Raw genomic sequence first — 26,147 nt, forward strand, 5'->3', positions numbered from 1 at the left:
TAAAAAAAAATGTAATTGATTCCCATCATCATCATCATCATGGAAATAGCTTTAAGAGAAAACTGGTCAGAAGAGTATTATTGCTTCCCATTTTCAACCAGCACATAGTTGCTTTTGATAAGACAGACAGGAGCCTGTCAAGAATGCTCAAGATTATAATACAACATGCCTGTTTACAGGGGAACAAACCTAGGGAATAACTTATGTGAACTTCTTGATTTCATCCTACAAGACAAGCACAAAAGCACCACCCATGCCTCTGAGGACGTTGGACCACGCACCCTTGAAAAACGCTTTGCCTCCTTCATCACGAGCAATCTTCCTCCAGCAGTCAAGTGTGCCTGTGTACATGATATCAGTTCCTTTACGCCCCGACTGCATCATCATGCGCCGACAAACAGTGTCAAATGGATAGGAAGTCAACCCAGCAACAGCAGTGACAGACTGCACAATCACACAGCTGATGAAGATGTGCGTGTTCTTAGGATCTGGAAGCATTCCTTTTGCGGTGTCATAGATACCGAAGTAGGCAGCTCGGTAGATGATAATGCCCTGTACAGACATGTTAAAGCCTTGGTACAGGCCCCTAATCCCATCAGATTTGTAGATCTTAACCAGGCAGTCACCGAGGCCTCTGAATTCCCTTTCAGCTCCAGCTTTGCCCACGTCAGCTGCTAGACAGGTACAGGCAAAATCAAGAGGGTACACAAAACACAAGGATGTGGCTCAAGTAGCACCACCTGATGCCAGATTTCTTGCAAAGTAGCGCCAAAACTGGGTCCTCCTGTCCATGCCACCCAGAAAGATCTGCTTGTAGTTATCTTTGAAGGCAAAGTTGAGATCCTGGGTGGGGAAGTATCTGATGACATTGGCCAGGTTACCACTCCAGAAGGACAGGACTCCCTGCTCCTTGGGGATACGAACCACGCAGTCTATAATGTCCTTGTGTTGCTTATCGGCAGTGATTTGCTTGCTGGCATGCTGCACCTGCAGCAGCAGCTTGACCCTCTCGATGGGTGCTACCGCAGTCTTGGAGATGGCTGCAGCCACTCCACCTGTCAGGAAGTCCTTGGATGTAACTGACAGACATTATATTGAGTGAAATAAGCTGGACACAGAAAGACAAATACCACATGCTCTCACTTATATGTGGGAGCTAAAATTTAAAAAAAGAAAAGAAGAAAACAACAACAAAAAAGGAAATGCCTTTGTGTATCAGTATGCTGCAAATATAGTTTCGCAAAATTTTGTTTTATACCTTTGTCAAACCAATGGTTAGAAATGTTATAACTACCACAGTTTTAGTGGTCTGTGATTACTTTAAAATTTACTGTATATGGATGAAATGGTCATTTTTTTCTATTAATTATGGTTTATAGTGTTTTCCTATATTCTCATTAAGCTTGGGTCTCTTTGTTTTTACTTGTTAAACTTATTATTTGGTAAAGCATTAAGCTTTTTAATTTTAATGTAAATTTAAAATATGTTATATCAAAAACTAAAAAAAAGAAAGGGAAAGAGAGGAAAGATGGTAGGGATGGGAAGAGGGAGGGAAGAAAGGAATATCATCATATTCTTAGCATTATATCTATAAACTATATTGAATGTATTAAAAACTAATTGAACTTTTTAAGAATATAGAAATAAACTCCTCTAAAAAAACAACTTAAGACAGAAAGTTTAGACGTTGCAGTGTGGCACAAGATGAGCATAGGCCTTGAGGTTGGAATGTTATGAGTACTAGTTCTGGCTCAAGCATGTGTAATTCAGCCAGCTTCTCCATCCGTAAGATGTGAACACATAGAAGATAGCAGCTTAATAGATGACATATATATATTTAAAATCTCAAGACCAAGAAAAGATATTATAAAAGAATATGAAGACTAAAGTAAGAGAGCTAGGTGCATAACGGCAGCTCCAAAGATCTTAGATAAAGCTCAAGTTCAACTGTAGGGGGTAGGGGAGGTGGTAACTAAAGAAAGGGGATTTCCTTTTCAATGTAGCTTGATAATGTTTTATCTCTGTAATTTGCTGATCTTTTCTTGGTTTATGTTTATTTTTTTCTAACATAGAAAAAAGCATACTCTAAATCCAGGGTCAGCAAACTATGGCCTATGGGCAATATCAAGGCTACTGCTTATGTTTATAAATATAGTGTTTTTTTTTTAACATGTTAAAGCCCATGCTTCTTTTATTTATTTATTTATATAAAGGGAACAGATTTCATGTACTTCATATATATACTTTAATGAACAAATGATACTTTCTACCCTCCCTCACTCTCACCCTCTCTCTCTTACCTTTCTTATTTATCTTAATTTTTGTGATGATATACTTTAAATTTACTTGATAATCACAAGCTTCATCCTTCACTAAATAAAGAATTCAATAAGTACTAGGTAAAAAGAGCACTGTTCCTTGGGAGTTTATAAAAGGGTTATAAGCAATAATTAAATCCCAATATGTCAATTTCATTACATATTACATTTTTGTACTGTATATATTAGTTACCACAAATCAGAGAAAACACATATTTGTCTTTTTGTGACTAGCTTATTTCACTAATAAAAATCATTTCCAATTGAATCCATTTTGTTATGAAATACAGGATTTCATTCTTTTTTATGTCTGAGTAGTATTCCATGGTATATATATACACCATATTTTCTTTATCCAGTCATCAGTTAATGGATATCTGGGTTGATTCCATATCTTAGCTATTGTAAATTGAGCTGCAATAAACATGGGGGTACAGATAAACTCTTTCATATACTGATTTCGTTTCTTTTGGGTAAATTCCCAGGAGTGGGATGGCTGGGACGTATGGTAGATCTATTTTCAGATTTCTGAGGAATCTCCATACTGTCTTCCATAATGATTGTACTAGTTTACATTCCCATTTACAATGTATTAAGGGACCCTCTTCTCCATATCCTTGCCTGCATTTGCTATTTTTTTTTTTTTAAATTTTGGATGACACTATTCTACTAGGAACAAGATGAAACCTCATTGTAGTTTTTATTTGCATTCCCCCGATAGTTCATGATCCTAAGCATCTTTCCATGTATCTGTTGGCCATTTGCATTTCACCCTTTGAAAAATCCCTGTTCATGTCCTTTGTCCATTTCTTTTTTAAAAAATATTTATTTATGTATTTGAAAGGCACAGTTACAGAGAAGTAGAGAGAGGGAGAGGGAGAGAGAGAGAAAGAGAGAGAGAGAGAGGTTTTTCACCTGCTGGTTCATTCCCCAACTGGCCACAATGGCTGGAGCTGGGACAATCTGAAGCCAGGAGCCAGGAGCTTCTTCCTGGTCTCCTACATGGGCACAGGGGCTCAAGGATTTGAGCCATCTTCTACTGCTTTCCCAGGCCATAGCAGAGAGCTGGATCTGCCCATTTCTTAATGCATTGTTTGCTGAATTTCTTGAGATCCTATATTTTCTGGATATTAATCCTTTATTAGATATATAGTTTGAAAATATATTTTCTGTACTCTTTCAGTTGCCTCTGTTTTGAGTGTTTCCTTTGCTGGGCAGAAACTTCTTAGCTTGATATTATCTTATTTGTCTATTTTTGCCTGTGCTCCTGGGATCTTATTCAAGAAATCTTTGCCTAGGTCAATGTCTTGTAGTGCTTACCCCGTTTTCCTACGGTAATTTTATGGTTTCAGGTCTTAGGTTAATATCATTGATCCACTGTGAGCTGATTTTTGAATAGGGTGTAAAGTAGGTGTCTTAATACTTTTGTATGTAGAGATGCAATTTTCCCAACACAATTTGTTGAAGAGATTATCCCTTCTCCAGGGAGTGATTTTAGCTTATTTGTCAAAGATTAGCTGGTTGTAGATGTGTGCATTAATTTCTGGGGTTTCTCATCTGTCCCATTGGTCCACAAGTCTATGTTTTGTACCAGTACCAGGCTGTTTTGATTATAACTGCCATGTAGTATGTTTTGAAATCTGGTATTATGATGATTCCAGCTTTGTTTTTGTTGTTGAAGATTGCTTTAGCTATTTGGAGTCTCATGTTTCCATATGAATTTTAAGGTCATTTTTTTTCTAGATTTGAGAAGAATTAGATCCATTTGTTCAACAGTGTAGATCAGCTCTGCTGTTTCTTTGTTGATTTTTTTGTCTATTTTATCTGTCTATTGATAAAAGTGGGATTTTGTAGTCCTGAATTATTATTGCATTGGAGCCTATTTCTCCCTTTAGATCTATTAACATTTGTTTTAAATAGCCAGGTGCCCTGTAATTGACTGCATTTACATTTATTATAGGCACATATTCCTACTGAATTGACCTCTTAATCACTACATAATGTTCTTCTTTGAGTCAGAAACAGTTAAAAGACACAATGAAGTCCACGTCAGACTCAATGTCAGTGGGGACTACACATTTGTCCCTCAAACAAAATCCACCAGTTGTGCACAGTCTGCATCAACCTTCACTTACATTATTTTTGGAAGATGATGCTTCATCCCCTCTTGTTGCTGGGCACCTTGATGGAGGGAGGAGAGGAAATCAATGTTCCCTTCCTTCACAGGGTTAGGTGGGTACCCTGCTGACTGCACCTCTTCAGGCCAGGCTCAAAGTCAGTGGGGACTGTGAGGTTCTCCCTCAGAGATTACCAGTGGCATGCAGGGTGCTGCAGATTTCTCTCACCTCATTCTGAGAAGATGGCATCTCCACCAGCTGTACAAGTCACTGTTGCTGTATGGTTGTACATTCTTTGCTGCTCTATGGAGACTTCTTTCTGTAGACTTTCCACTGTAAATTTCTCTCCAATTGTCACCTGGGAATGTGTCTTCTCCCCTGTTTTTCCGGTATCTTTCTATGGTCAAATCAGTTTGTCTTTTCCCTATTCTGCCATCTTGGATCTCTCCCATATAAATATTATTTTATTGGAACACAGCCACACTCATTCATTTCTGTATTGTCTATGGTTGATTTTGTGTAACAACAGCTGTGTTGAGTCATATGGCCTGAAAGCCAAAATTATTTACTATCTAGCCCTCTCCCATTTTTCCCCCCAAAAGTGTTCCCAGCTCCTGGTCTAAAACCACTGGCAGAATGTGGTATTTCTCATGGCTCAGGACTAAGAAGGCATACTTAGGGAATTAGGGTTAGAAGTAGATCTCTAAGGCTATTACCTAAATAAAACATCCTTCCTCTTGCCTAGAAGAAGACAGGTGATAAGATCAAGATCATCTCTCTCTGTCTCTCTGTGTACCATTGTGTAATCTCAAACAATGGTTAACTTAGAAGTAAATCAGGATGGGAATTTGGCATAGTGGTTAAGACACTGTTTGGGATGTCAGCATCCCATATGAAAATTCCTGCATTTGAGTCCTGGCTCTGCTCTGGATTCCAGCTTCCAGCTTCCTTGGGAGGAAGCAGATGATGGCTCAAGTAGTTGAGTCCCTGCCATCCATGTGGGAGATCCAGATCTGAGGTCCAGGATCTCAGCTTCAGCCTGGCCCAGCTTTGGTTATGGTAGGCATTGAAGTGAATCAGTGGATGGGAGATCTCTGTCAGTCTATCACTATCTTTGTCTCTTTGCATTTCAACATTAATTTTTAAAACTTTTAAAAAACAAAGTGAAAGATTTAGATTTTCTTACAGTGTATTTGATATCAGATAGCACTAATTTTGTTTAGCATTAAGATTAATGGGCTTGTAAACTACTGACCTCATTTAATGCAACTAAACATCTGATGTTGACCAGAGTGTAAATTTTAATTGAAATCTATTTCACAACTGCTAAAGAGCTACCTCTTTGAAAATACTAGGCTCTGTTGTATTAAATGAATATGTCACTCAGTACACAGGAATGACTTCCAAATTGGACACAAATTATTTATGTTAAATGTCACTTTTGATGTACATGGACAATTTATTCTCTTCAGATTAAACTCTTCCTATACTTTCTTTACATTCCCTCTCTCCAAAGGATACTGTACTAATCAATCTTTTAATAAACAGCTCAGAGTCAGAGTAAAGGGACCCATAGACAAAATATCACCCAAATGATCGTGTGGACCATATTAGAAAGGTAAGATGATTGGGGTTAACCTAACTGGAAAGGAGAGCAACTAGATTCTGGTAAGTGTTGTAGGTAATGGTGAAATGAGGGGATGCCAGTTGGTAATACTCTTCAAAGAGGCTCTGGCAGGATGGATTTGACATAGTGAGACTGAGGGGCACAAAACCAGGATGACAGTTGTTACAATGAGATAAATGAAGACACCCAAGAGGGAGAGAATAACAATGTCTCCTGCCCAGGGTAGTTGTGGTCTGCTCACTGGACGGCAGAGTACCTGACTAATTACATCTCTGCCTCTCTCTATATAGTGTCGTTTGTTTATTGAAGGTCCCCTTCTTTGTCCTGAACAAATTGACCTATTTGCTTCACTTGTGCATTTAATTTTCATCTATACATTTGCAAAATACCCCATTGGTGTTCATTATGGTAAATTAATATTAGTGTTTCTGTAAGACAACCATCAGCCCTCATTTTCACTAACTCTTTCCAAGCTCTCCCCCCGTCTCTTGACTAATAGATATCATTTCAACTGTTTGACTAACTGCCGTGTTATAGAAAAGGCAGTAATTTATACTGATGTAATGGCCGTGATAAAAATCATTTGTGTGCTGATTTTATAAATTAGGGTGGAAATGTGAGTGCCTCTGAAAAATGAAGTGCTACCACATGGATTCCACTGTTGCTAATGCTTCATACCTTTCTGCTTCATTAAACCAATTTCACGGGGAGATGAGTTAGAGGAAGAAGCTGTGCTGCTTATGAGATGCAACAATGGTTTATTGAAAGAAATGGGGCTAAGATTAAATTAAGTGCTACTCAAGAAATATGGAAATACAAAAATATTCAGGCTTCTAGATGGGTAATTCAAAATATGATAAGTTAGCTCTTTCATACTCAAAAACTGGCTCAAAATAATTGCATAGAACTGAATTTGCAGTCTACTAATTAATATTGAAGAGTTTCTTGAAACTACTCTAATGGGTTGGAGAACCCCAGAATGAATTTATCCCATTTCCATTTGGAAAATCATGTCAACACAAAATTTTCTATTGCATCTCTTTTGATAGAGTTGGCTCTTTAAAATGCTCCTTTGATGGCATTTCCACTAAGATTGAGAGGTAAACACCAATCTTAGATGAAAGGAGAGAGGGCAAGATGAAGGCATGTGGTAGAAAGTAGTCAGGCTGTTCATGGGCAAATGGCAGCTACCAAACTTTTATTTGTTGTTCTGTTCCTTTGTTTTCAGATTTCAGGTGAGCAAAACAATAGCTGAATAGAGTTATGCTGGTCAGCATCTTGCTACTCCTCTTTTGGATGATGCCCTAAAATGGGAGGTGGAGACACTGAAAAGGATTGATTGGCATGCCTTTAGGTGCAGGTACAAGGAATTGAGATGGAGCCATTTCCACTGTTCATTTAAATTGCCTACTATTTCCCTCACTCTGATGAGCTTGAAGTTTTCACTTTCTAGCAACTAAACCCTATTTGTTCCCTGAATTGTGAAGGATGTAAACACAAAGGGATTCATTCATTAAATAAGAGGCTTATGAATACTTGATTTTTTTTAATGCAGAATTTCAAAGTGCAGCTGAGGAGTTGCCATTTTCCTCCCCCCTCACAATGAGATCTCTGTGTGTAACTGACCCAAGCCCTGGGGTTGAGTCCAGCTCTCAGATTAGCACAGAAAACACGTACAGGCACGACTTTCAACCCACCCCCTCTTACTGATGATAAAAAGAGCTCAGAAAAGTGCTCCTCTGGAATAGGGGGGAAGGATTTTGAGATTACAATTCTGATAACGATGTGCCAAGAATCAGAGAATACAAACTTACTCAAATGAGAAATCTATTAGTGTGTGATCTGCTACCACCATCCTGCAATCTGGAGCTCAACAGACTTAGTTCAAACAGCTAACAAAGCATGATTACAGTTATAACAAATACTTTTCATCACACTAGGGTAGAGGGGCTTACAGTAATTCTCTTCTGAGATTCATCATCACTATTAGCTATTAGGCATGTCCACCATCATCAGGAATGGAAAGTGCTGCCCAAATGCCCGTCAGCCTATTAGTGCCTTGCAAAGCCACTGTCATAATTTTGAACATTTTAGAAAGCATATATTTAGGTCAAAAGTAAAGAATGAAGTTAAAAAACAGAAATTTATGGAAGAATATCAGTACTTAGTTTAGATACATCTGGAACAGGGTATGGTTAAGAACTTGGCCTTCAATGAAATAGTGGCCTTAACCCTCAACTCCCTGACCATAAAGTGAAATCTCCAAGTTTTATTCTAGCTAGAAGTTTCTACCATCTACATCACCTTTTTGTATGAACTATCTTAGAAGAGGCTCACAATAAAGCAGATATGGTATTTTTTAAAGATTTATTTATTTTTTATTTGAAAGATAGAGTTACACACACACACACACACACACACGGGGAGAGGGAATGAGAGAGAGAAGGAGAGAGAGAAAGAGATCTTCCATCTACTGGTTCACTCCCCAAATGGCCTCAATGGTCCGAGCTGGGCCAGTCCAAAGCCAGGAGCCAGGAACTTCTTTTGGGTCTCCAACGTGGGTGGCAGGGGACCAATGCCCCTGGCCATCTTCCGCTGCTTTTGCAGGCACATTAGTAGGGAGCTGGATTGGAAGTGAAATAGCCAGGGCATGAACCTGAGCCCAAATGGGATGCCAACATTACAGGTGGCAGCTTTACGTGATCCATCACAAACTGGGCCCCTAGGTGGATATCAATAGAGAGGAGTTGTCCCTGCCATTGAGTCACAAAAATTGCATCTAAGTCTGAAGTGTTTCATGTAAATGTCACCAGATTTCAATGCTCTGTGTTACAAAGTTCAAGGAAAAAAAATACATTACATTGGGATGGGCAAAAAAACAGAGAGCCTTAAAAGTTAGAAATGCCTTACAAGATAGAGATGTCCTTGCTACGACTGTTCTCCTCACCATTGAAGAACATAAGATTCCCATAGCTGAAGAACCCTGCTCTTTTAGGTAGTAGTCCGTCTCTTGTTTCTACTGTGGTTAGAGTTCTGGGGAGGTTGGGGGGGTACTGGGAAGACACAGGAGAGATAAAAGAGACACATTTCCTTCACATATGCAATTTTTAGGAAAGCACAAGCACTTTAAGAGAAAAGCCTAAAAGCCATGCTATAAGTTGAGGAGGAAACAGTTGGGAAATAAGTTCTTCAATTCCTTCCTTCAAGCCTGGGTCTGGCCACAGAGGGCAACACGCATGAAATGGCTGACTCACTGATTAGCGGAAACTGATCCGGGCAGTCCTGGGCACAAATGTGACAATGCACCCACACCATGGTCATTCCGGTTGTTCTCAGCTCTTTTTTGTTCATCTTCTACAAGCATGACACTTTCTTGTGTCAGCTTTAACTTATTTCTGAGCATATACTTCAAACTAAACTTTCTATTAAGTCTTTACCTCTTCTATTCCCTTTTTACCTTTTTAACTTGCTACTCCTAGTCCAAGTGCAGGACATTTTTCTGTGTAAAAGTGAAACTATGGTCACAAAAATGCAGTGATGACATTTTATAAGCCTGCTATATTTTCTACACCTATTTCTCATAGTATGGTATGTGTAAACATCAGGTATTAACATCAGGTATGCTCATTTAATTCCTGACTATAAGAAAACAAATGTGCTGAGAAATGCTAAGAAGCTTTCTTTTTTTTTAACTTTTATTTAATGACTACAAATTTCCAAAGTATAGCTTATGGATTACAAGGGCTTCCCCCACTCCAACATCCCTGCCACCCACAACCCTCCCCTTTCGCGCTCCCTCTCCCATTCCATTCACATCAATATTCATTTTCAATTCTCTTTATATACAGAAGATCAATTTAGTATATATTAAGTAAAGATTTCAACAGTTTGCACCCACATGGAAACACAAAGTGAAAAATACTGTTTGAGTACTAGGTATATCATTAAATCACAATGTACAGCACATTAAGGACAGAGATCCTACATGAGGAGTAAGTGCACAGTGACTCCTATTGTTGATTTAACAAATTGACACTCTTGTTTAAGGTGTCAGTAATCTCCCTAGGCTCTAGTCATGAGTTGCCAAGGCTATGGAAGCCTTTTGAGTTCACTGATTCTGATCATATTTAGACAAGGTCATAGTCAAAGTGGAAGTTCTCTCCTCCCTTCAGAGAAAAGGTACCTCCTTCTTTGATGACCTGTTCTTTCCACTGGGATCTCACTCACAGAGATCTTTCATTTAGTTCTTTTATTTTTTTTTTGCCAGAGTGTCTTGGCTTTCCATGCCTAAAATACTCTCATGGGCTCTTCAGCCAGATCTGAATGCCTTAAGGGCTGATTCTGAGGCCAGAGTGCTGTTTAGGACATCCGCCATTCTATGAGTCTGCTGTGTATCTCGCTTCCCATGTTGGATCGTTCTCTCCCGTTTTTATTCTATCAGTTAGTACTAGCAGACACTAGTCTTGTTTCTGTGATCCCTTTGACTCTTAGACCTATCAGAGCCATCAATTGTGAACTGAAATTGATCACTTGGACTAGTGAGATGGTATTGGTACATGCCACCTTGATGGGATTGTATTGGAATCCTCTGGCACATTTCTAACTCCACCATTTGGGGCAAGTCTGATTGAGCATGTCCCAAATTGTACATCTCCTCCCTCTCTTATTCCCACTCTTATATTTAACAGGGATCACTTTTCAGTCAACTTTAAACACCTAAAAATAATTGTGTGTTAATTACAGAGTTCAACCAATAAAACTAGAATAAAAAAAATTAAAATGGATAAAGTATTAAATTGTACATCAACAGTCAGGACAAGGGCTGACCAAGTCACTGTTTCTCATAGTGTCCATTTCAGTTCAACAGGTTTCCCCTTTGGTCCTCAGTTAGTTGTTGCTGATCAGGGAGAACATATGATATTTGTCCCTTTGGGACTGGCTTAATTCACTCAGCATAATGTTTTCCAGATTCCTCCACTTTGTTCCAAATGACCGGATTTCATTGTTTTTGAATGCTGTATAGTATTCTATAGAGTACATGTCCCAAAATTTCTTTATCCAGTCTACTGTTGATGGGCATTTTGGTTGGTTCCAGGTCTTAGCTATTGTGAATTAGGCTGCAATATGCATTAAGGTGCAGACAGCTTTTTTGTTCGCCAATTTAATTTCCTTTGGGTAAATTCCAAGGAGTGGGATGGCTGGGTTGTATGGTAGGGTTATATTCAGGTTTCTGAGGAATCTCCAGACTGACTTCCATAGTGGCTTAACCAGTTTGCATTCTCACCAACAGTGGGTTAGTGTCCCTTTTTCCCCACATCCTCGCAGCATCTATTGTTGGTAGATTTCTAAATGTGAGCCATTCTAACCAGGGTGAGGCGAAACCTCATTGTGGTTTTGATTTGCATTTCCCTGATTGCTAGTGATCTTGAACATTTTTTCATGTGTCTGTTGGCCATTTGGATTTCCTCTTTTGAAAATTGTCTTTTGAGGTCCTTGGCCCATCTTGGTTTTGGATCCTTGATCAAATATAAGTAGGCTGTAGATGTTTAGATTAATTTCTGGTGTTTCTACTCTGTTCCATTGGTCTATCTATCTGTTTATGTACCAGTACCATGCTGATTTGATAACAACTGCCATGTAGTATGTCCTGAAATCTGGTATTGTGATGCTTCCAGCTTTGTTTTTGTTACACAAGATTGCTTTAGCTATGTCTCCATATGAATTTCATAGTCTCCATATGAATTTCAGTATCATTTTTTTCCATATTTGAGAAGAATGTCTTTGGTATTTTGATTGGTATTGCATTGAATCTATAAATTGCTTTTGGGAGAATGGATATTTTGATGATATTGATTCTTCCAATCCATGAGCATGGAAGATTTTTCCATTTTTGGTATCCTCTTCTATTTCTTTCTTTGAGGTTTTGTAATTTTCATTGTAGAGATTGCCTGTGTATACAAAGGCTGTTGATTTTTGTGCATTGATTTTATATCCTGCTACTTTGCCAAACTCTTCAATGAGTTCCAATAGTCACTTAGTAGAGTTCTTTGGATCCCCTAAGTAAAGAATCATATCATCTGCAAAGAGGGATAGTTTGACTTCTTCCTTCTCAATTTGTATCCCTTTAATTTCTTATTCTTGCCTAATAGCTCTGGCTAAGACTTCCAGAACTACATTGAATAGCAGTGGTGAGAGTGGGCATCCCTGTCTGGTACCAGATCTCAGTGGAAATGCTTCTAACTTTTCCCCATTCAATAGGATGTTAGCCGTGGGTTGTTCATAAATTGCTTTGATTGTATTGAGGAATGTTCCTTCCATACCTAGTTTGCTTAGAGTTTTCATCATGAAAGGGTGTTGTATTTTATCAAATGCTTTCTCTGTGTCTATTGAGATCATCATATGGGTTTTTTTTTTTCTGCAGTCTGTTAATGTGGTGTACAACATTGATTGTTTTGCCAACATTGAACCATCCCTGCATGCCAGAGAGTAATCCCACTTGGCATGGGTGGATGATCTTTCTGATGTGTTGTTGCATTCTATTGCCCAGAATTTTATTGAGGATATTTGAATCCATGTTCATCAGGGATATTGGTCTGTAATTCTCTTTCAATGCTGCATCTTTCTCTGGCTTAGGAATTAAGGTGATGCCGGCTTCATAGAATGAATTTGGGAGGATTCCCTCTTTTTCAATTGTTCTGAATAGTTTGAGGAGAATTGGAATTAGTTCTTCTTTAAATGTATGGTAGAATTCAGCAGTGAATCCATCTGGTCCTGGGCTTTTCTTTGTTGGGAGGGCCTTTATTACTGTTTCAATTTCTGTGTCAGTTATGGATCTGTTTAGGTTTTCTATGTCTTCCTGGCTCAATTTAGGTAGGTTGTATGTGTCCAAGAATCTATCCATTTCTGATAAATTTCCCTGTTTGTTGGCATACAAGTCCTTGTAGTAATTTCTGATGATTCTTTTTATTTCTGTGGTGTCTGTTGTTACGTTTCCTTTTTCATCTCTGATCCTATTGATTTGGGTCTTTTCTCTTCTTTTTTTAGTTAGTTGCACCGATGGGGTGTCAATTTTGTTTATTTTTCCAAAAAACCAGCTCCTCGTTTTGCTGATTTTTTTGTAATTTTTTTTTTTTGGATTCAGTTTGGTTGATTTCTTCTTTGATTTTAATTATTTCTCTTCTCCTACTAGATTTGGGTCTTGTTTGCTGCAGATTTTCTAGATCCTTGAGATGATTTGAAAGCTCATTTATTTGGTGCCTTTCCAGTTTCTTGATGTAGGCACCTATTGATATAAACTTTCCTCTTAACACTGCTTTTATTGTATCCCATAGGTTTTGGTATGTTGTGCTTTTATCTTCATTTATTTCCAGAAAGCTTTTGATTTCTATTTTGATTTCTTCTATGACCCAATGTTCATTCAGGAGCATGTTGTTCAATCTCCATGTGTTTGCATATGTTCTAGGGATTCCTGAGTTGCTAATTTCCAACTTCATTCTATGTTCTGAGAAGTTGCATCGTATGATTCTAATTCTTTTGAATTTGCTGAGACTTGCTTTATGGCCTAGTATGTGGTCAATCCTAGAGAAGGTTCCACGTACTGCTGAGAAGAATGTAAATGCTTTATGTGTAGGATGAAAAGTTCTGTAGATATCTGTTAGATCCATTCGGCTATAGTGTCATTTAAATCTACTGTCTCCTTGTTGATGTTCTGTCTGGTTGATCTGTCTATTTCTGAGAGTACAGTATTGAAGTCCCCCAGTACTATTGTATTGGAGTCTAAGTCTACATTTAAGTTTCCTTAACAAATCTTTTAAATAAACTGGTTCCCTGTAATTAGGTGCATATAGATTGATAATCGTTATATCTTCCTGTTGAATTGATCCCTTAATCATTATATAATGCCCCTCTTTGTCTCTCTTAACAGTTTTTTGTTAAAGTGTATGTTGTCCGATATTAAGATGGCTACGCCCACTCTTTTTTCATTTCAGTTGGCGTGGTATATCTTTTTCAGCCTTTCACTTTCAGTCTGTATGCATCTTTGTTGGAAAGATGTGTTTCTTGTAAGCAGCAAATACATGGGTTTTGTTCCTTAACCCAATCAGCCAGTCGGTGTCTTTTAACTGGACAGTTCTGGCCATTAATGTTCAATGTGACTATTAATAAGTAGTGACTTTGCCCTGCAATTTGCCAAAAATATTTTCTAATATATGCTTTGAGATTCCTGTGATCTGTTGCTGTGAGGTTTCCTTCCTTTACCTTCTTTCATATTGATGACCATGTTTCTGTGTTTCTGTGTGTAACACATCTTTACGCATCTTTTGCAGGGCTGGACGAGTGGCAACAAATTCTTTCAATTTCTGTTTGCTGTGAAAGGTCTTTATTTCACCTTCATTCACAAATGAGAGATTTGCAGGATATAATATTCTGGGCTGGCAATTTTTCTCTGTTTGTACCTGGGCTATGTCTCGCCATTCCCTTCTAGCCTGTAAGGTTTTTTATGAGAAATCTGCTGTGAGTCTAATTGGAGATCCTCTGAGAGTAATCTGACGTTTCTCTCTTGCACCTTTTAGATCCTTTTCTTTCTGTTTCACTGTGGTGAGTTTGATTACAACGTGTTGTGGTGAGGATCTCTTTTGGTCATGTTTACTAGGGGTTCTATGAGCTTCCTGTACTAGGATGTCTCTGTCCTTCTGACCCGGTAAGTTCTCTGCAAGTATCTCTCTAAAAAGGCCCTCTAATCCTTTCTCTCTCTCCATGCCTTCAGGAACTCCTAGAACCCGAATGTTGTTTTTTTTTTTTTTTTGATAGTATCCTGTAGATTCCAAACAATAGTCTTTAGATTTCCATTTTCCTCTTCTTTTCTTTGGTTTGACTGTATTCTTTCCTGTGCTCTGTCTTCTAAGTCCAATATTCTCTCTTCTGTTTCACTGACTCTGTTTTTAAGGCTCTCTAATTTGTTTGTCATTTGATATATTGAGTTCTTCATTTCATCTTGATTTCTCTTCACTATCACACTTTCCTGTTCTACCAGTTTCTGCGTTTCATTTTGATTCCCCCTTAAGATTTCATTTTCTCTAAGGAGATTTTCTATCCTGTCCAGTAAGGAATTCCGTAGCTCAAGCATTTGTTTTTGAAAACGTCTAAATGTTCTTATCATAATTTTTTGAAATCTATATCTTGCATTTCTTCCATCTCATCATCTTCATTATCTGGACTTGGGGTGTCTTGTTCATTTGGGGATGTCATATCGTCTTCCTTGTTCCTGTTTCCTCGGTTTCTGCGTTTGTTTCTTGGCATGGTGGAGATATTCTTTGGATTCTTCTTCCCTCACTGTGGTGTTTTTTTCTTGCTATACTATGACTGCATTAAGTGGACTATCTGCTTTTGATGGAGCCTTAGAGGCTTGAGATGGGTGTGGCCTGAGAGCTCTGTTTGGTTCCTCAGGGTTAAGGTGTGCCAAAGGTGACACTCCCAGGTTAGGTGTGGTAAAACTCTCTCTCTCTCTCTCTCTCTTTTTATTCAGAAGGGAAGTAGTTCTGCACAGATGAGTGGAATTGGAGGTAGTTAGCAGGCAAATGATATCCCCACAGGAGCCAGAGATTGGAAGCTCTTTCCCAAGGACCACATAGGGAATCTGTGCTACCCTCAGTGTGGGCTCAAATTCTCCTGCAGTCTCCCACTGGGTTGCCAAGGCTACTGAATTGTAGCGTCTCTGGAGAGTACTCACGTGAATTCCATGAGTTCTCTCCCCCACCATCTCTTTTTTCACAGTCTCAGTTCCTTAGCACCACACATTCACTAGGTCCTAATCTCCTGTTATTTCACCCCAACAGAGTCAGGTTTTTCTGCTTGGCCAAGGGCGGGTGCAGTCCTGAGGTCACGCCACTTTTACATATGTCCAAAATGGCGCCTGCTCTTTGTCTTGCTCGCCTTTGAGAGGTGAGTGCAGAGAGAGAAACTCATATCTGTACCGGTCCCTTTTTTTTTTTCCTCTCTCTCCTAGTTAACCTGATGAACTTTTCTCCACAGGGTTCAAGCTTGCTTTCTCTAGTCTCCTCTTTCCGCTGGTGTCCCGAGCTGTGGGCTCCCACACCCTCCCTGCAGGTCCACCATGAATCACTAGTTCCGGAAGAGTTTTCTCTGCTGTTTCTTCCCCTACTCTTCCTTGAACCTGCAGTTTCTCCACTGTTATTAAACTGTCTCTTCCCAGACTATCAGTGTGCTCCCTTGCTACTCCACCATCTTGCCACTCTCAAGAGGCTTTCTTTAAGATGCATATTTACCAACTCAGTCCTGAACTAGTAGTTCTCAGACTTGAGTGTGTATTGGAAGTACCTGATAATGTTATGAGAAAACAGGTGTTTTTCTCCCTTCTTATGATTCCTGATGCAGTAAGCCTGGTGGGGTAGGGCCCGAGATTTTGTATTTCCATCAAGTTTCCTGGTGATGCTGATGCTGTTAATCTTGTGAATACAAGAACAAGGTTCATTGTAGTACTTGGTCACTCTTAAATTTTAATCTTTTTTAAGACCCAAAATCCATTCTGCTCCTTAAATCAATTAAATTAAAATCTCTGCAGGTGGTATAAATAGTTCAATGTTGTTTACAGCCCCCAGTTGAGTCCAATGTATAGCTAAGTTTAAGCGACAATGCTGTAGAAAGCAAAGTAAGTTTATTATTTTGTTTTTCTGAACAAATGGGGACAATATAATAATCACTTTATGTTTACATATACTGTATTTTTTTAAAAATTTGAGAGTCAGAGAGACAGACATATAAAAAGAGTTCCCATTTGCTGGTTTACTTTAAAAAAGCCTGCAACAGCCGATGGTTAGGCCAGGCCAAAGCAGAGAACTGGGAGCTGGGAACTCAATCCAAGTCTCCCATATGGGTGGCAGCAACCCAATCTCTTGAGACACCACCACTGCCTCCCATGATCTGCATTAACAGGAAGCTTGAGTCAGGAGCAGCAGCTGGGAATCCAACCCATCACGTTCTCTATTGCAGGACATAGGTGTCTTAACTACTAGCCTATTCCCACCCCCAATTGTTTAAAATGTGCTTTACAAGTAATATTAATAGATTCAAATATTTATATTCAATGTTAGGTAAAAGTATGGGTGACAAGGACAATTAAAAAGTACAGGTATTCTGAGAGGGGTTAGAAAGTTCACAAATAAGCCAGTCCCAAAGGGACAAATATCATACATTATCCCTCATTGGTGACAACTAACTGAGCATCAAAAAGGAAACCTGATGAAGTGAAATGGACATTATGAGAAAAAATGAGTTGATCAGCCCTTGTCCTGACTGTTGATGTACAATTTAATACTATATCCCTTTTAGAATTTTTGTTTGTTCTACTTAATAGCATTGGTTGAGCTATGTAATTAACACACAATTATTCTTAGGTGTTTAAAGTTAACTGAAAAGTGATCTCTGTTAAATATAAGAGTGGGAATAAGAGAGGGAGGGGATGTACAATTGGGGACATGCTTAAGCTGACTTGCCCCAAATGGTGGAGTTAGAAATGTGCCAGAGGATTCCAATACAATCCCATCAAGGTGGCATGTACCAATGCCATCTCACTAGTCCAAGTGATCAATTTCAGTTCACAATTGATGGCTCTGATAGGTCTAAGAGTCAAAGGGATCACAGAAACAAGACTAGTGTCTGCTAGTACTAACTGATAGAATAAAAACGGGAGAGAACGATCCAACATGGGAAGCGAGATACACAGCAGACTCATAGAATGGTGGATGTCCTAAACAGCACTCTGGCCTCAGAATCAGCCCTTAAGGCATTCGGATCTGGCTGAAGAGCCCATGAGAGTATTTTAGGCATGGAAAGCCAAGACACTCTGGCAAAAAAAATAAAAGAACTAAATGAAAGATCTCTGTGAGTGAGATCCCAGTGGAAAGAACAGGTCATCAAAGAAGGAGGTACCTTTTCTCTGAAGGGAGGAGAGAACTTCCACTTTGACTATGACCTTGTCTAAATATGATCAGAGTCAGTGAACTCAAAAGGCTTCCATAGCCTTGGCAACTCATGACTAGAGCCTAGGGAGATTACTGACACCTTAAACAAGAGTGTCAATTTGTTAAGCCAACAACAGGAGTCACCGTGCACTTACTCCCCACGTAGGATCTCTGTCCTTAATGTGTAGTTCAATGTTAATTAATGATATGACTAGTGGTCAAACAGTATTTTACACTTTGTGTTTCTATGTGGGTGCAAACTGTTGAAATCTTTACTTAACATATACTAAACTGATCTTCTGTATATAAAGATAATCGAAAATGAATCTTGATGTGAATGGAATGGGAGAGGGAGCGGGAAAGGGGAGGATTGTGGGTGGGAGGGAAGTTATGGGGGGGGAAAAGCCATTGTAATCCATAAATTGTACTTTGGAAATTTGTATCTACTAAATAAAAGTTAAAAAAAAAAGAATGAAAAACGTAAGCCACAGAATGGGAGAAAATAGCAAAGATACACCTGAAAAAATACTGTTATCCAACATGTACAAAAAAAATCACAAAATGCAACAACAAGAAAACAAATAACCTGATCAAAAAAATAGCACAAATACCTTAACAGACATATTATAAAAGGTTCTCCACATCACATGTCATCAGATAAATGGAAATTAAAACAAAAAAGAGATACTACTCTATACCTATTAGAATGATCAGTATCAAGAACATTGACAATCCTAAATACTGCTGAGGATATAGAGCAATAGGAACTCATATTCATTGCTGGTTGAAATGTATAATTGTGGACACACTGGAAGACAATTTGACAGCTTCTCATGAAGCTAAACATCCTCTTATCATATTATCCAGTAATCTTGCTTCTATATTCCCAAAAGACCTAACTTGGGTTCACACAAAAAGTTTCACACAGTAGCTTGATGCATAATTGTCTAAAGGTGGAAGCAATCAACATGTCCTTCAGTAGGTGAATAGATAAACAAACCACGGAACACTGAGACAATAGAATAATATTCAGAGCTAAAAAATGAGTTATCATGGTGTGAAAAAACATGGGGGAAACATAAATGCATATTATATTTTAAAACATTTTATTTATTCATTTGAAAGGTAGAGTTACAGACAGTAAGAGGGAGAAACAGAGAGAAAGGTCTTCCGTCCGTAGGTTCACTCCCCAAATGGCCGCAACGGCTGGAGCTGCAAGGAGCCAGGTGCTTCTTCCCGGTCTCCCACATGGGTGCAGGGGCCCAAACTCTTGGGCCATCTTCTACTGCTTTCCCAGGTCATAGCAGAGAGCTGGATTGGAAGAGGAGCAGCTGGGACTAGAACTGGCATCCACATGGGAAGCCGGTGCCACAGGCAGAGGATTAACCTACTGCACCATGGCGCCGGCCCCTAAATGCGAATTATTAAAAGAAAGAAATCATTCTGAAAAGTCTAAATTCTGTGTGAGTCCAACATTCTGGAGAAAGAAAACCATGGAGACAGTAAAAAGGTGAGAGTTTGCTAGGGGTTTAGGGAAGAAAGGGATGAAGGTAACACAAAGAAGATTTTTGGGGAAGTGAAATTATTCTGTATGATACCATAACAATGGATACACTTCATTATAAGCTTAACCAATCACAGAGAATACGTATTACCAAGAGTGAACTATAACTATGGATTTAGGTGACAATGATGTCACTGAAGGCTCATCAGTTGTTAACAAATGTGCCACTCTGGTAAGGGATATTGGTAATGGGGAAGACCGTGCATGTGTTGGAGCAGGGGAATATGGAAAATCTCTGTACTTCTGATTAATTAAGAAGACATAAACTCTATTAAATTTCTAAGGGAAAAATACAACATATCAAAATATATGGAATGGGACTACAGCAGTGAAGAAAGGGACTTACACTAAATGCCTACTACTGAAATAAAGACAGGTTCGAATGAATAATCTAAATTATCTCAAGAAACTAGAAAAATAAGAATAAAGGCTGGTGCCGCGGCTTAATAGGCTAATCCTCCGCCTTGCGGCGCCGGCACACCGGGTTCTAGTCCTGGTGGGGGCGCCGGATTCTGTCCCGGTTGCCCCTCTTCCAGGCCAGTTCTCTGCTGTGGCCCGGGAGTGCAGTGGAGGATGGCCCAAGTCCTTGGGCCCTGCACCGCATGGGAGACCAGGAGAAGCACCTGGCTCCTGGCTTCGGATCAGCAGAGTGCGCAGGCCATTGGAGGGTGAACCAAAGGCAAAGGAAGACCTTTCTCTCTGTCTCTCTCACTGTCCACTCTGCCTGCCAAAAAAAAAAAAAAAAAAAAAAAAAAAAAGAAAGAAAAGAAAAGAAAAATAAGAATAAAATAAACCCAAACAAGCAGAAGAAAAGAAATGGCAAAAGTACAAGAAGAAATAAATAAAACTGGAAATAGAAAAACAAGAACAGAACACTGATTCTTTGAGGAAAAATCAGTAAAACTGAAAGATCTATCACAAGACTGACAAAGATAAAAAGAGAGAAGATACAAGAAAACAACATCAGGAATGAAGCAGAGTATATCATTACACAGCATGTATCCACTAAAAGTAAAATAAGAGAATACTACAAATAGCTTTAGGCCCATAAATTTTAAAATTCAGGCAAAAAAAAAAGACTCATTCTTTAAAACTCACAAAATACTAAAACTCAATCAAGATGAAATAGACATCCTGAATGGTCCTGTGACTATTCAAGTAATTGCATTTGTAATTTAAAACCCCCCTCAAAATAAAATAGCCAAGTTCATATTGTTTGACTGGAGAATTCTACCAAACATTTAAAAAAGAATGAACAGCAATCTTAAGAAAGTCTTCCACAAAATAAAAGAACTATACATGATAGTTATCTTAATGAGAAAGCCCCAGAGGCCTAAAGGATTAAATACTTGTAAAATCCTACAGGTGCTTTCAAAAATACTGTGAAGGAAGCAAGTGCCTCTTGTTGGTTGATGAGTTTATAATTTTAAACATGGCGACTTAAAGTCTTTTGTCATCCACAGTTATATAGGATTTGCTGCTCATAAAACTAAAGCGTTGTTGGTTCTGTGTTTAGCTGTCCTCCTATAGGTTCTTATGGACTTTTCCCAGCCACTTTTATTGTATTCAGTACTTTGGGATGGCTCTGTAAACAGATGAAGCCAATAATGTATTAACAGTACCAACTGAGAGAAAGTATGGTTAACTGAGGTTACTAAAAACAAAAAGCAATTCAAATCAATTGGCAATCTACAAAAAGAGTTAAAGATTTTAAAAGCTATTATTAAAATTGCTATATTGGCCTATTATGCTATGTTATATGTGTGTACATATTGTATGTCCACATGGGGAAATTTTATTAAGAGTTTTATTTTAAATGGCTTATAGATAAGATTGTCCATAAATTTAAGCTGCTAAAATCAATCAAAGATACATTTTAATTTGTGTGACCTGAATCTGTGTATCATATGTTTTAAACTTGTTGGTAGAAAGAAACTAAAAACATTTTACATGGTTGTGCTTAAGTTTACTGGTTAAACAAACTATACCATGTTAGATATTTAAGAGGTGTTTTCAAATACATGATTCTTAAAATTTATAGAAGGAATTGGACCTTCTGGTAAATGTTTTTTAAGTTGTTATCTAATGGTTGAAACTGTTTGCTAAGTATTCATGTAATATTGCTATTGTCAGCAAGCGATCCAGGACTTGCTCCCTCATTTCTCTATTCTAAGCTCAACATGTTCTTTCATTTCTCTATTCTCTTCAAGGTAGGAAACTAATTCTATTATGAAGGAATCTGTAGGACGCACAATTTAATCTTTAGACCTTATAAAAGAGATGGCTAACATTTTTCTGTAATAGCATAGCCAAAATAAGATCTTAAATAATAATCTCATAGCTAGATTCACTTCGCCATCAGCGAAGTATACAGTAAGTAGAACAAACCTCCCTTTCAGACCAAAGGGAAAGAAAGTTTTTAAGTGAGAATATAATTTTCCTCATGGTCATTGTCTACCTTAGAAAAACTACTACAGAACATGCCTGTGACTATAGACTTGTAGTTCAGGCCACCGAAGATTAGAGATGGGACACGGGCACTCCCTTGACTTGCATCCTCTGGTCTGCTTTAACACAAACCAGGAAGAAAAGAAAGCTAGGCATCAGAAGCAATGGGTGGCAGGCCTATTAATGGCTGATCTGTACAGTGATCTGCCCTCAAGGAGACCCAACAGGCCAGTCCACTGCAGTGGCTTTTAATGTGGTAAGCCTGGGCTTCAGCAGAAGTCAGCTTGTGAAGAGCCCTGGCAGCTCTGTCAAGAGTTGGATCACTGGAAATGGACCTGCCCTGGAGTCGAAGGATGCCCAGGTCAGAGCCACAGATCTTATTGGCTCTAAGCTGAAAAGCCCTTCACTCAGCCCAGCTTCCAAAGTGACCACTGCAGCTGAGGGTATGGTCAAGTAGGGTCAGCAACATTGCAGGCAGAACTGTTAAATTTCTTGTTAGAGATGCCACTTGCCTTTACCTGGCCAGCTCTCCTCCCAGGCCAGCCAAGTAATGAAAGTCAACAGAGTGCCTTCCCCTAGGAGGTTCACACCTCCCTTAGGATATACCCCATGTGAAGAGATAGATAGGTGTGGGCCTCTTAACTTACAAGGCCTAAAGCCCAACAGATTATTATCAAGCCCCTTCTATCAGGTTCTATTTGCCCCTCAATCAGAAAACTTAATTGTAGCTTAGACAGCACCTTTCTTAGCTCCTCTACTAATGACTCTGTCCTTTGTTCTAGACCCTGTCTAGCGCACTTGGGCCTCATTCCTTTGTAATCATAACCTCTACTCTACCTCCAATGGCTCTACTCCCAACCTGTGTGTACTGATGGTCCTCTTCCCCACTTCATGCTGTATAATTGTTCTGACCTGGTAAATGCCACTCTTAGGATCATTGGTTACTATCCTCACTCTGTCTTTTATGACCTTGTGTAAATATGATCAGAGTCGGCAAACTTGGAAGGCTTCCATAGCCTTGGCAACTCATGACGACAGCCTAGGATGGTTACTGGTGCCATAAACTAGAGTGTCAATTTGTTGGGTCAACAACAGGAGCCACTGTGCACTTGCTCCTCATGTGGGATCTCTATCCTTAATGTGCTGTGCATTTTGATTTAATGCTATAACTAGTACTCAAACAGTATGTTTCACTTTGTGTTTCTATGTGGGTGCAAACTGTTGCAATCTTTATACTAAATTGATCTTCTGTATATAAAGAGAATTGAAAATGAATCTTGATGTGAATGGAAGGGAAGAGGGAGAGGGGAGGGTTGCGGGTGGGAGGGAAGTTATGGGAGGGGGAAGCCATTGTAATCCATAAGCTGTACACTGGAAATTTATATTCATTAAATAAAAGTTAAAAAAAAAAAGAAAAGAAAAAAAAGAGGTCAATTGTCTCCAAAATCATCTGTGAGTTTAACACAATACCTATCTAAATACCAGTATGGATTTTGGTAGTTATAAACAGGTTTAAGCTAAAATGTATATGGAAATTAAAGGCCCTAGAGTAGCTAACAATCTTCAAAGAGAAGAATTAAGTGAGAGCAATCACTGTACCTGTTTATGAAGGGTTGCTATATAGCTGTGGTAATCAACCCATTGTGGTACTGGCCAAGGAACAGACCTTGATCAATGTATCAAGGGAATAGAGCAGAGAGCCTCAGAACAGATCCATACCAATATATCCAACTGATGTTTAAAAGGTATACAGTCTTTCCAACAAGTGATGACAGAGGAATTGGACATACTCTGGCAAAAAAAAATTTTTGACCTAAGTCTCACAGCTATTACAAAAATTAACTCAAAATGTATCACAGACTTAATACAAAATGTAAGGCTTTCAGTGGAAAATTTAAAAAAATGTAAATAAAAACCTTTAGGATCAGGGGTTTTTAGATTTGTCATCAGAAGCACAAGTGATAAAAGAAAAAATAAACTAGACCTCATCAAAATTAATATCTTTTGCTCAGAAAATGCTATGAGCTATTTTAAACATTACTCTTGTGTTTAAAATATGAAATGCTATCATGATCAGATGTTTCCAAGTGTAGCACAGTAGAGACTATGTTTCACTTAGTTTATGTGGGATGTTGAGTCCCCTGATCAATTTTCCTTGGAGGCCTGGCTAAGTGAGCAGGATATGTGCTATTGTAATGCCTGAGTCACTTCCAAGGAATGCATTTCCTGTTACTATGGCTTTTCTAAAGGGTAAATCAGCTGGAAACAACATATAAAGGACATGCACATAGGATGCTAGATTTTGAAAAAATAAATACATTTGGGCAAAAGTAAATAAAGGATACAGGAACCTCACTTTTTGCAATTCTTTGTTTTTTTTTTTTTTTTTTTTTTTTTTAACAGGCAGAGTGGACAGTGAGAGAGAGAGAGAGAAAGGTCTTCCTTTGCCGTTGGTTCACCCTCCAATGGCCGCCGCGGTAGGCGCGCTGCGGCCGGCGCACCGCGCTGATCCGGTGGCAGGAGCCAGGTGCTTCTCCTGGTCTCCCCTGGGGTGCAGGGCCCAAGCACTTGGGCCATCCTCCACTGCACTCCCTGGCCACAGCAGAGAGCTGGCCTGGAAGAGGGGCAACCGGGACAGGATTGGTGCCCCGACAGGGACTAGAACCCGGTGTGCCGGCGCCGCAAGGCGGAGGATTAGCCTAGTGAGCCGCCGTGCCGGCTACTTTTTGCAATTCTTACCTGATGCTTGGTTGTGGTTTCAAATCATGGATAAGAATGTCCCTGGGCTTATAGACCTCAGTGATATGAAGAAGACAGAACTGGCTTTGATTCCACATTCACTTAAAACTCTCCACACTGAAGGAAAGAAGCAACACTCTGTGGCAGCATCTGAAACCAAGGCTTTCCTCTTTATGACAAAGTTGACTGCAATAAGAGTTCTTGGTACCAAACCAAAGAGTTTTCAGTTTCTAGGTCCTTAAAGGAAAAATTCTTTCAAACGCCTTTCATCTACTGATGGGTTGAGGTGCAGGGGTGACCAGGGAGGGGTGGTGGCAGGTGTGGAGTTGGTCATAACTAACATTCATCTAATCTGCTATGGCAAGTGTCATAACTAGTATTCATATATAGTCTTTATCACAGTATAGGAAAAAAGTAGACTAAAGGATTATTCAGAACTCCGAGAAGGGAACTCACACTTACTGAGTGCTTATTTTATGTGTTAGGTACTCTGCCATGCACTTTAGTCCTTAGAACAATGCTATAGTAGATACTATTATCATCCTCCCTTTACAGATGAGATGAAGGCTCAGCTGCATAGGACTGACAGAAGAGACAAAAGTCCCTTCACCTCTCTGAGCAAATATTCAGTCAGAAAGCTGTCTGAGCAACAATTAAGTGCCCACCAAGGACAGGCAGCAAGAATCTGTGGTAATCTCAGGAAGCCCAGCAACAGGGATTGCTGCAGCTTGGAGACAGGGAAAGCAGTGTGGAGATTGGTACAATGTCAAGGGGTGAGGGATGTGGGACAGAACTAGAGCCCTAACTAACATTTTGGTGCCTGGGGCATGCAGTGTGAAACTGGCCTTCTCATCAATGGAAGCTGCTCTTTGGCAGGGGGAGGGGTGGCCCTGTGCACAAAAGGTCCCCTGGCTGGTGCGCTCTCAGTCCTTGACCTCGGGCCTCTTGCTCCATCCATCTCTACGACTGCCAAGGGGGCTGGCCTGGGGCCAGGGTGAGGCTTCCAAATGAGAGTAGAGAGGTGGTGGGAGAAAAATGTGGTGCCCTCTAGATTTCTGTGCCCCAGTGACCCCACTCTAGCCAAGACTCTGGAAAGAACAGAGTAGAATGTTAGGCTGAGAAGGGAGGTGGGTGAGGGAAGTTAGGGGGATTGACTCAAGAATAAAGAGAGGTCAGTGGGTCATCAGTTATAGCCATGAAGTAGAACAAGTCCTTCAGAAAATTGAAAGTTTTGGTAACCAGAAGTCATTTCAGAGTTCAAGATCAGAGAGGTGAAGTAGACAAGTGCTAGTGATAGCAGTGGCTGCTGAAGTAGACAGGAGGCCCAAATCATAGGATCAAAGAGGTCAAGGAAAT

The 26,147-nt window shown here is 39.4% G+C and overlaps 1 pseudogene; it reads right to left on the reverse strand.

Annotated features, from left to right (window-relative positions):
* On the reverse strand, positions 1–25,749 carry LOC133752483 (ADP/ATP translocase 2-like; annotated as a pseudogene).
* Between the last annotated feature and the right edge of the window lie 398 nt (positions 25,750–26,147).

Source organism: Lepus europaeus, chromosome X (genome assembly GCF_033115175.1).
Source record: "Lepus europaeus isolate LE1 chromosome X, mLepTim1.pri, whole genome shotgun sequence".
Lineage (NCBI taxonomy): Eukaryota > Metazoa > Chordata > Mammalia > Lagomorpha > Leporidae > Lepus > Lepus europaeus.